Source organism: Gymnoscopelus braueri (genome assembly GCF_963280865.1).
Source record: "Gymnoscopelus braueri genome assembly, chromosome: 9".
NCBI classification, from domain to species: domain Eukaryota; kingdom Metazoa; phylum Chordata; class Actinopteri; order Myctophiformes; family Myctophidae; genus Gymnoscopelus; species Gymnoscopelus braueri.
This window is the reverse complement of record NC_137610.1, coordinates 15,453,232-15,461,242: the sequence shown is the minus strand read 5'-3', so window position 1 is coordinate 15,461,242 and position 8,011 is coordinate 15,453,232.

Genomic DNA, 8,011 nt, shown 5'->3' with positions numbered 1-8,011 from the left:
TATGGAATATGGTGGAAAAAGATGCAGGGAATATCTCAGTACATTACCTATCCATAATGGCCTCTTTAAGAGAGTCATGGCGACATATTTTCAGCACCACATTCCCCCTCAAAGCATTTAGTGTTCGAGACAGTGTGTGTGCGTGTGTGTGCGTGTGCGTGTGCGTGTGCGTGTGTGTGTGTGTGTGAGAGAGCGTGTGTGTGTGTGTGTGTGTGAGAGAGCGTGTGTGCGTGCGCGCGCGTGCATATATGTGCGCGTATGTGTGTGTGCGTGTGTGTACGTGCGCATACGCATAACGTTTGGCTGTGCTTGATATGCTGTGTGTCAACGCCAGTATTGTTATTGGAAATGCAAGCTCCCCGAGAAGCGACAGGTGTTGGCACCAGATCTCTGACACCTCCATAGTCGTGACATATCCATCTCCTCCAGTTAGCAGCACCACAACACTTGGTGATTTCACAACAACATCTCTGCTGGAGAACATGAAAGGCATGGTGGGTGCATTGGGCCGTGCCTGTTAACTATGAGAGACACCATATTGGCAATAAAGTTACCGCATTGTGTGTCTTGAAAGGTTTTGACATGGAGGCTTTTTTTTTTTTTACAAGCATAGGAAAGCTACTGGAGTTTATCCAACAGAACCTTTTTTTTTGGGACGAGGACGGGACACACGATTGTTCCACTGCTCTTTGATGAAATAAGGTTCTCAAGAAAAAAATGGAGAAGGAACATTTAAAGTTAAAGAGTGAGAGGGAATGAAAGGAAGGAATGCTCCATTTTAAGGTTAATTGGAGCCAAAAATGTCACATCAATCCAGCAGTTTACAGAGGAAATTGGCCTGGCCTTTTGTTGAGAGATGACAGGGATTTCCACATGGGGCCTTAACACACACACACACACACACACACACACACACACACACACACACACACACACACACACACACACACACACACACACACACACACACACACACACACACACACACACACACACACACACACACACACACACACACACACACACACACAGTTGTTAAATTTGTAATGGGCTTACATTGTCTGTGACCTGGACCAGTCTGATCCAGAACTGTCGGCCCCAAAAGATTTCATCAAATTCATATTTTTGGCCTCCGGAGTAAAATAATAACTCTTGTAGGACGTTGTTATTCAGTCGTGCCCCCAGTTTGTTTAAACTAGTGATGAAGGGCCTTTAATTTGGGTGAATTAGATGTACATTAAGAATAAATACAGTAATTTACCATATTGACATCTTCAACTGGTTGGGGGTCCACATCAATTCTACTCCAGTTTCTTTAAGTCGTTAAATTGACTGGATCATGCAGACATTTGTTTATTCTGCCTGAGCAATCTTTGTATTCAAGACTAGAAGGCTGAAGGCAGATTTCACCATCACGCCCTGGCCATTTAGTGTCTTTTGATTAAGGGCCAACAAACCTAGATCTCCATTACAAGGCGGCTGTGAAGTCTACTGATAATAAAAAAAGGATTACGCTTTGCGTCTAAGGAAAGCTACTGAGCTACAATTTAATTGGAGAGTTCCCTTACTAAGTTGATCCAGTCTTGAGGCTGCCAGTTAGTGAACTGGTCAATTAATCTTTCCTCTCTCATAATGAGGCAGGGGATTTCCTATGGCTGGCACTCCACACATAGACAGACAATGTGCCCAAAGGATCCCGTGTCCCTGCACCAAGTGACCTGCCAATTAAAAATGTCCCTCCCTGTCTCCCCCACCTCACCAGGTGGCAAATTGGTCTGACCCAGCCTCAAATAGAAAGGACTTAACCATGACTTCAAATCAACTTCCCAGGCAGACGCCGGGAGAAAAGGGCAATAACCTCCATGAAATAAGATTGTTCTAGTAAGACTTTTGGTCCTGTATTATCGTGCCCTCTTCATTTTTGGATAAATGAAAGGGGACATTGAATCCCCCCTGCTGTGCAGGGCAAAGGTTTACTCCCTGAAAGGAAACATTGAGTTATGGCTTGACAATGATTTGAGGATGTTGGAAGCACAATGAAATAATCTGGATTTTGGGGTTGAACACATTTGACCTTGTTTTGAAGTACAAGCCAAATAGTTTTATTGTTTATATATATATACAAGAAAGCGGAAAAAATAGCCGCATCAGCCACAGTCAAAGGTCAAGCGTGGAAACAGTGACTGAAATCTAGACTTGCGACCTCTATGCACAATTTTGCTATCTTCATATGTTCAATATTACTTTTCTATTACTGTACAGGTGTTAAGATATTAAGCTACCATAGTTGTACCAAAACTGTATTCCTTTTTGGTCATAACGTTAATGTTGTTGTGTAAATCCATATCTATATATTTTTTTAATCATGTTTTTTCCACAAATAGAAAACAATTGTTGAGAATAAACTTCATCTATAGATCTTTGTTTAACTATGAAGAGATGAGCAGTTGTACAAACGATGAGGAGTAGTACTATAAGCAAAATGTGGTCAGTGATACTCATGATAACACTTTTCTGGATAACAGAAGCGATGCTATGCTCAATGGCAAGCGTTAATGTTAGTGCTGACATTGTTGAAGTTCAGTGTCGTCCTTTAGAATCCTCAGTGATCCATGAACTTAGCAGGTGCTGCCATGCAGAACGATGGCCCTCATCTGGAATCATTCCACTCACCAGCTCGGGGGTTCTTCCCCTGGCACGATGACATTGCACTGGCCGAAGTAACTGTTTGAATCTCCATAATATACATATCATGGGGTCAGGCCTAAGTCAAAAGGGCTTGGTTTGTCATTGTGAATGAGGCCACAACAACAATAGTATTCAAAGAATAGAAGCAATGTGTGATGTGAAATATAGTCATTCATCAGGAGGCTATTTATTTAGGGGAGTGATAAAAGGACTGAGAGGGGAATAAGCCTAGGAGTGATAACTGTTATCAGTAACAGGGTTGCCAGATCTGCTTATTATAATTTACCCGCAAGATTTCCTTTGAAAATAGCCAATCTACAAGCTCACAACGCGTCACAACGCGTCGCATCGCGACGCGTTGTGAGCTTGTAGATCTGCTATTTTCAAATAACTGATGTATATGTTAAAGTGCTCATGTGGCCCATAGTCGCTTCTTTTGGGCTGGTTTTCCTAGACCTGGTTGCTTGTTTCTCTCACAGAATCTGGCAACACTGATCAGTAACTGCCAACAGTTATCAGGGCAGTTCTTGACCAACCAGTGCAAGTTAAAGTGGTACTGTGAGGTGAACTGTAACTGTGGGCCCCTTCACTACATAAGGATCTCAACATGTCACAAACATGGATGAAAATTTCCTGTCAAACAGGGTTCTTGTGGAGGATGTTGTAGAATTCACTTGCATGCAGTTTATCCTGGTGCAAAAGAACAAAAACACCTTTAACACCTGTGACCTTTAACAGTTCACAATATGGCTACGTAACAACAAGGGTGAAAAGCAGCACCTGCATGTTCTTGGACTACATTAGCATGGCACAAACACCATCCTAAATTAATGGGAGAGCGGACCACGGCCACGTCATTATGACTCAGACATAACCATAAACAAACACAATACACATAGGCATGACATGTCACTATGACTCAGACATAACCATAAACAAATTTGATAAGCCCATTTATAGGAATATAATGGTCTAATATATTACCATATACTGATGACATCAGGGATCTCCATATATGGGCACAAAAGGGACAAGGACTGACACATACAGAGATCTCCATATATGGGCACAAAAGGGACACAGACCGACGGGTACAACGGTTACTCTGACAAAGCCCCATGACACTATGACTCAGACATATCGGTCGGATCGGCGATGCAACGTAGGTGTGAGTGTGTGCTAGATTCTTGTCAAATCAAAGAAATCCCTTCAGGTGAGCTGCCTGTCACCTACTGACTGTCAAAGACATCAAGAAGGAAGTATGCCAAGAGTGAATAGTGCTAAACAATATGAACACTGATCGTTTAACAAGACAAGCACCCGGGGCAAAATGGTGCTAAACACAATGCAGGTGTCACTGCTAGTTTCCAACCGACACTCATTTTCATGCACAGCGCCCAAGTGGAATAATTACCAAATATACTTGGCTCATCTGTGCACTGGTAGACATTGTGGTCTTAAAATGAGGTGTGGTCTGGTGCATTGCTCTCTTAGGAACAGTGAGAAATTTCCACCTGTTTCCCACTGGATACCCATTTGCATCCTGGGTCATAGAGCGTCTAAATATGTCCGAGTCTAAAACACACTAAAGTACTCCTTACACCAAAGTGGTTTGAACCAATATTGTCATCCTTAGAGCTCTCTATAGGGGCTAAAAAAAGAACATTTAAAGTTATTATAAATGTATTAGTTTCAGAATTTTGTGTTGTAAACAACAGCAAATGTTTTACGGCAAGTAAAATAGTCAAAAGCAACAAGACGCCTTTGACGCTGAAAATAAGTGAAAAGTTTGGCCATCTTAGGCCTTGTCCACCAGTGTTTTTTTCCTAGCTGAAAAGCTAGCTAAAACGCTCATCTGGGAGCGGCTAAGACCCAAAGTTGAAAAATGTTCAACTCTCCGCAACCATATGAAAAAGGTAAACATGGCTGGCTCAGTGCAGAATAGACGCTCAGTACTTTGTGATGCTGCTGTCGTTTCTAACGTACAGTAGCGTAAATACACAAAAAAACATGCCACATATCCATACCTAGAAGGGAAAAAATGCCTTGGTGGACACAGCCCTTTAGGGTGGCCCTTGAAGAAGGGTTACGGGGTCACTCAAATGGCTAGAGCTCATCCTCCAGGGAGCATGACTGTGCCCAGCAAGTTTCATGGCAATACGGCCATTGGATTTGAGACATCTTGTGTGCAAACTGACATAATTGATCTATGGCCCCTTAGGTGAGAGAGAGATGAAGCAGGGACCTCCCCACTACATATTGTATAAAATTGTGTTGCAGATTATAAACTTTTTTCATAGATTTCATAGATAGCTTCATAGACTTGTTTGACAGCACTGTCAATGTGTAGCGTTGTGTTGGGTTCATGTTAATGTGTGTAGCTTGTAGATCCGCTATATTCGGCTAATGTTCCCATCAGAATAGGGATGCTAGGGTTCAGGTGGTTAATGCACAAAACAAAAGTTCCTATCACACAAAGATTTGGCGGCCCCCCTGTAGTAACTCTGAGGACCCCCTGTTGATAGTAGGTGGGCTATAGACCGGATCAGACTGGTTTGTTTGGAACAAAAAGCAGGCTTTCCACAGGTACTGTGGATGCGATAGTTTTTCAAGTTGGAGCCATTACTCCCCCTTTGATTTTGGAACCCAACAACAAGCAAGACTAGCTACAGCAAGTAGCTAGCCTACTACCAAAGAACTTTGCTACTATACTGAGGTGATTTATGTTTGCTACAATGAAATATTCCTTTGTTTTGCCTCCTGCTAATGCTGTAACATAGACACAAAAAACATCTAGTACATTATGATATGTTATCTTGTGTGCACATTTGAAATGTAGTCCTGCGAGTGTGGCAAGAGAGGAAAGATCATGGGGTCACCAAAATTCAATGGCAATAAAGTCATGTCGTTTTTAAATGACATGGCAATACAGTCTTGTAGTTTTCGAAATTATTTGTGTTATTTGGGACCAAACTTTTGGATGGACGGACCAACATAACCAGCGTTGCCTGCCACTACCGGGGCAAAAAATTATATAAGTAATACAAATAATTGCTAACCCTTGACTTTTGAAAATGCATGCAATAGCCATGTTGAACGTTCCTTGGCATACTGTATAGCCTATGACCCATTGATTTCAATTCCAGATTATATTTGAATATGAGCATGGGTACACTGACATTAGGCACATAGCGGATATTCTTCGGCCTACCTCATTTCCAATTTAGGGCAAATGAACTAATAGTGCAAACCCCTGTGTGGAATGATTTAATGGTGATAGCACCTTAAGTATAGGTCAAGATCAGAGTCAAGTTTTTTGTGTGTGTATTTTTTTTGGCTATGTCTTGTAGAGTGCAGACTCCACTGAGAGTAATTAATTGTGGAGAGTTTAGGGCCCTGGGGGTGACGGAGTGGGCGGGAGGGGCAGAGGGTGCGCTGAATCGGAAAGCACGCCAGTCCTGCTCAGGGTTGATGCTCAGTGAATCTGAAAGGTCATGCCATGTTTTCTGGCAATTGACTCGATTGGTTTGGATTCTGCAACATAAGGCCGGGACATTGGTGTACACGTTTGTGTGTGTGTGTGTGTGTGTGTGTGTGTGTGTGTGTGTGGGGGTGTGTGTGTGTGTGTGTGTGTGTGTGTTTGCTTCTGCACGTTTGCTGCGAAATGTGCCCCTGAGCTATTTTTTGCATTGACCTTATTACCCTGCACAGTGACGAGCCTGCCACATAACTTGCTGCACATATCCCTGATACAAGCCTTTTCTTCTCTTTAACACACAATCACATGTACATTAGCAGATGTTGTATTTCTTGGAATGAAAACCTTTCTATTTATTGTGTAAAGATTGTGAATATGTATTCGTTATGAATAACTATATCTTCAAATGAATCAAGCTCACTGTTATTATCAATATCAACCACAGAGAGACCATTTCATTAAACACTTAAGCCCTATTTCAGGACTGAAAATAGCCAACGCATTGAGATCTTACAGAACTGCTATTTTCGCTATTTTCGAAAAAGGTTCAATTTGGGGAAAATTTTCCCAAAAATCTTTGCAAATGTTTGAATGTGGTTAACTGCTGAGAAATGATTATTTTTCATTTCATAACTGTTTAAGTAAGACTATTTGGATGACCCATTGTTTAACAACTTGAACACCAGCATACCAATTCTGGGTGGAACATTCGCCAAAAATAGCAGATCTACAAGCAACAATGTTGCGAGCTTGTAGATCTGCTATTTTGGCAAAGACATTTGGTTTAGACGGTACAGTTGCAACTCAGTTCCGTTTCACTAAGACTAGAGGGTTTAAGCGGTTAATTTGTGTGAGAAAAAGAGAGATTAAGAGGTGGTGTTTGGGGAGGTGCACCTTCCTGTACTCATCTCTCCAAATTAAATAAGACATATATCCAGGGTGAAGACAAAATTAGCACGTTTAATTAAGGATGATCACGATCATCAACTGCAGACAGCTTACAACCAAAAGCTAGACCATAAGCTAGTCATATGTTGCGCTGCAATCTTTTAAGATGTATCTAATGATGAGGATTCTGCCTTCCAGCCATTCTGTGAGAGTAATTTATCATAACAATGTTATCGTAACCATTCCCCTTTATTCATCATCTGAGGAGGCTAAACCATCTAGCTCCAAATAAAGAAACATGGTCCAGGTTGGGTGGAAAAAACCCAATTGCTTGCAAAATGAAAAAAAGAAATCATGTAGCTTTTTTGCATTAAGAACACAAAGCTTGACATAACGGTCTGCGTTTCCCCATGTTCGCTGTTCATTGCTTCGCACAAAATACTAAACATTGTTTTTTTATTTCCAAGTTGGACACTTGGTATTAAACACTGAAACAAAGAATGTTTCCTGTCCTCTAGGCGGTAGCACACTACATAACATCATGATCTTTCTCTCTGCTGTGCCCGATGCTGTTGACTCCTGCTCTCCAGCGGATCGGTGGCAGAGGTCCAGAATCACTTAGATCATTTTACCCGGGGCTCAAAGGGGGCAGAGAGGAGCCACTGACCCTGCGCTTGTCAGGCAGGGCTTTACGCCTCGCTGACTTCCCTGGTGTGACATTTCTCCTGTATTTGCCCCCTCCTAACGCCTCCCTATGCAGCCACCACTGCAGCTCAGAAAAAAGATCATTGTCTGTGCAGATATCAATCAAGTGAACAGCAGCTGGGGTCAATCTGCTGTCAGTGTCCCCTGTTTAACTGTCCTATAGCTCTCATGCAAAAATGACAATAATGACAGAAACGTCAGAAATGCTACCAATTGTGATCACTTAATGCAAGACTATGGTTTGAATCCCAG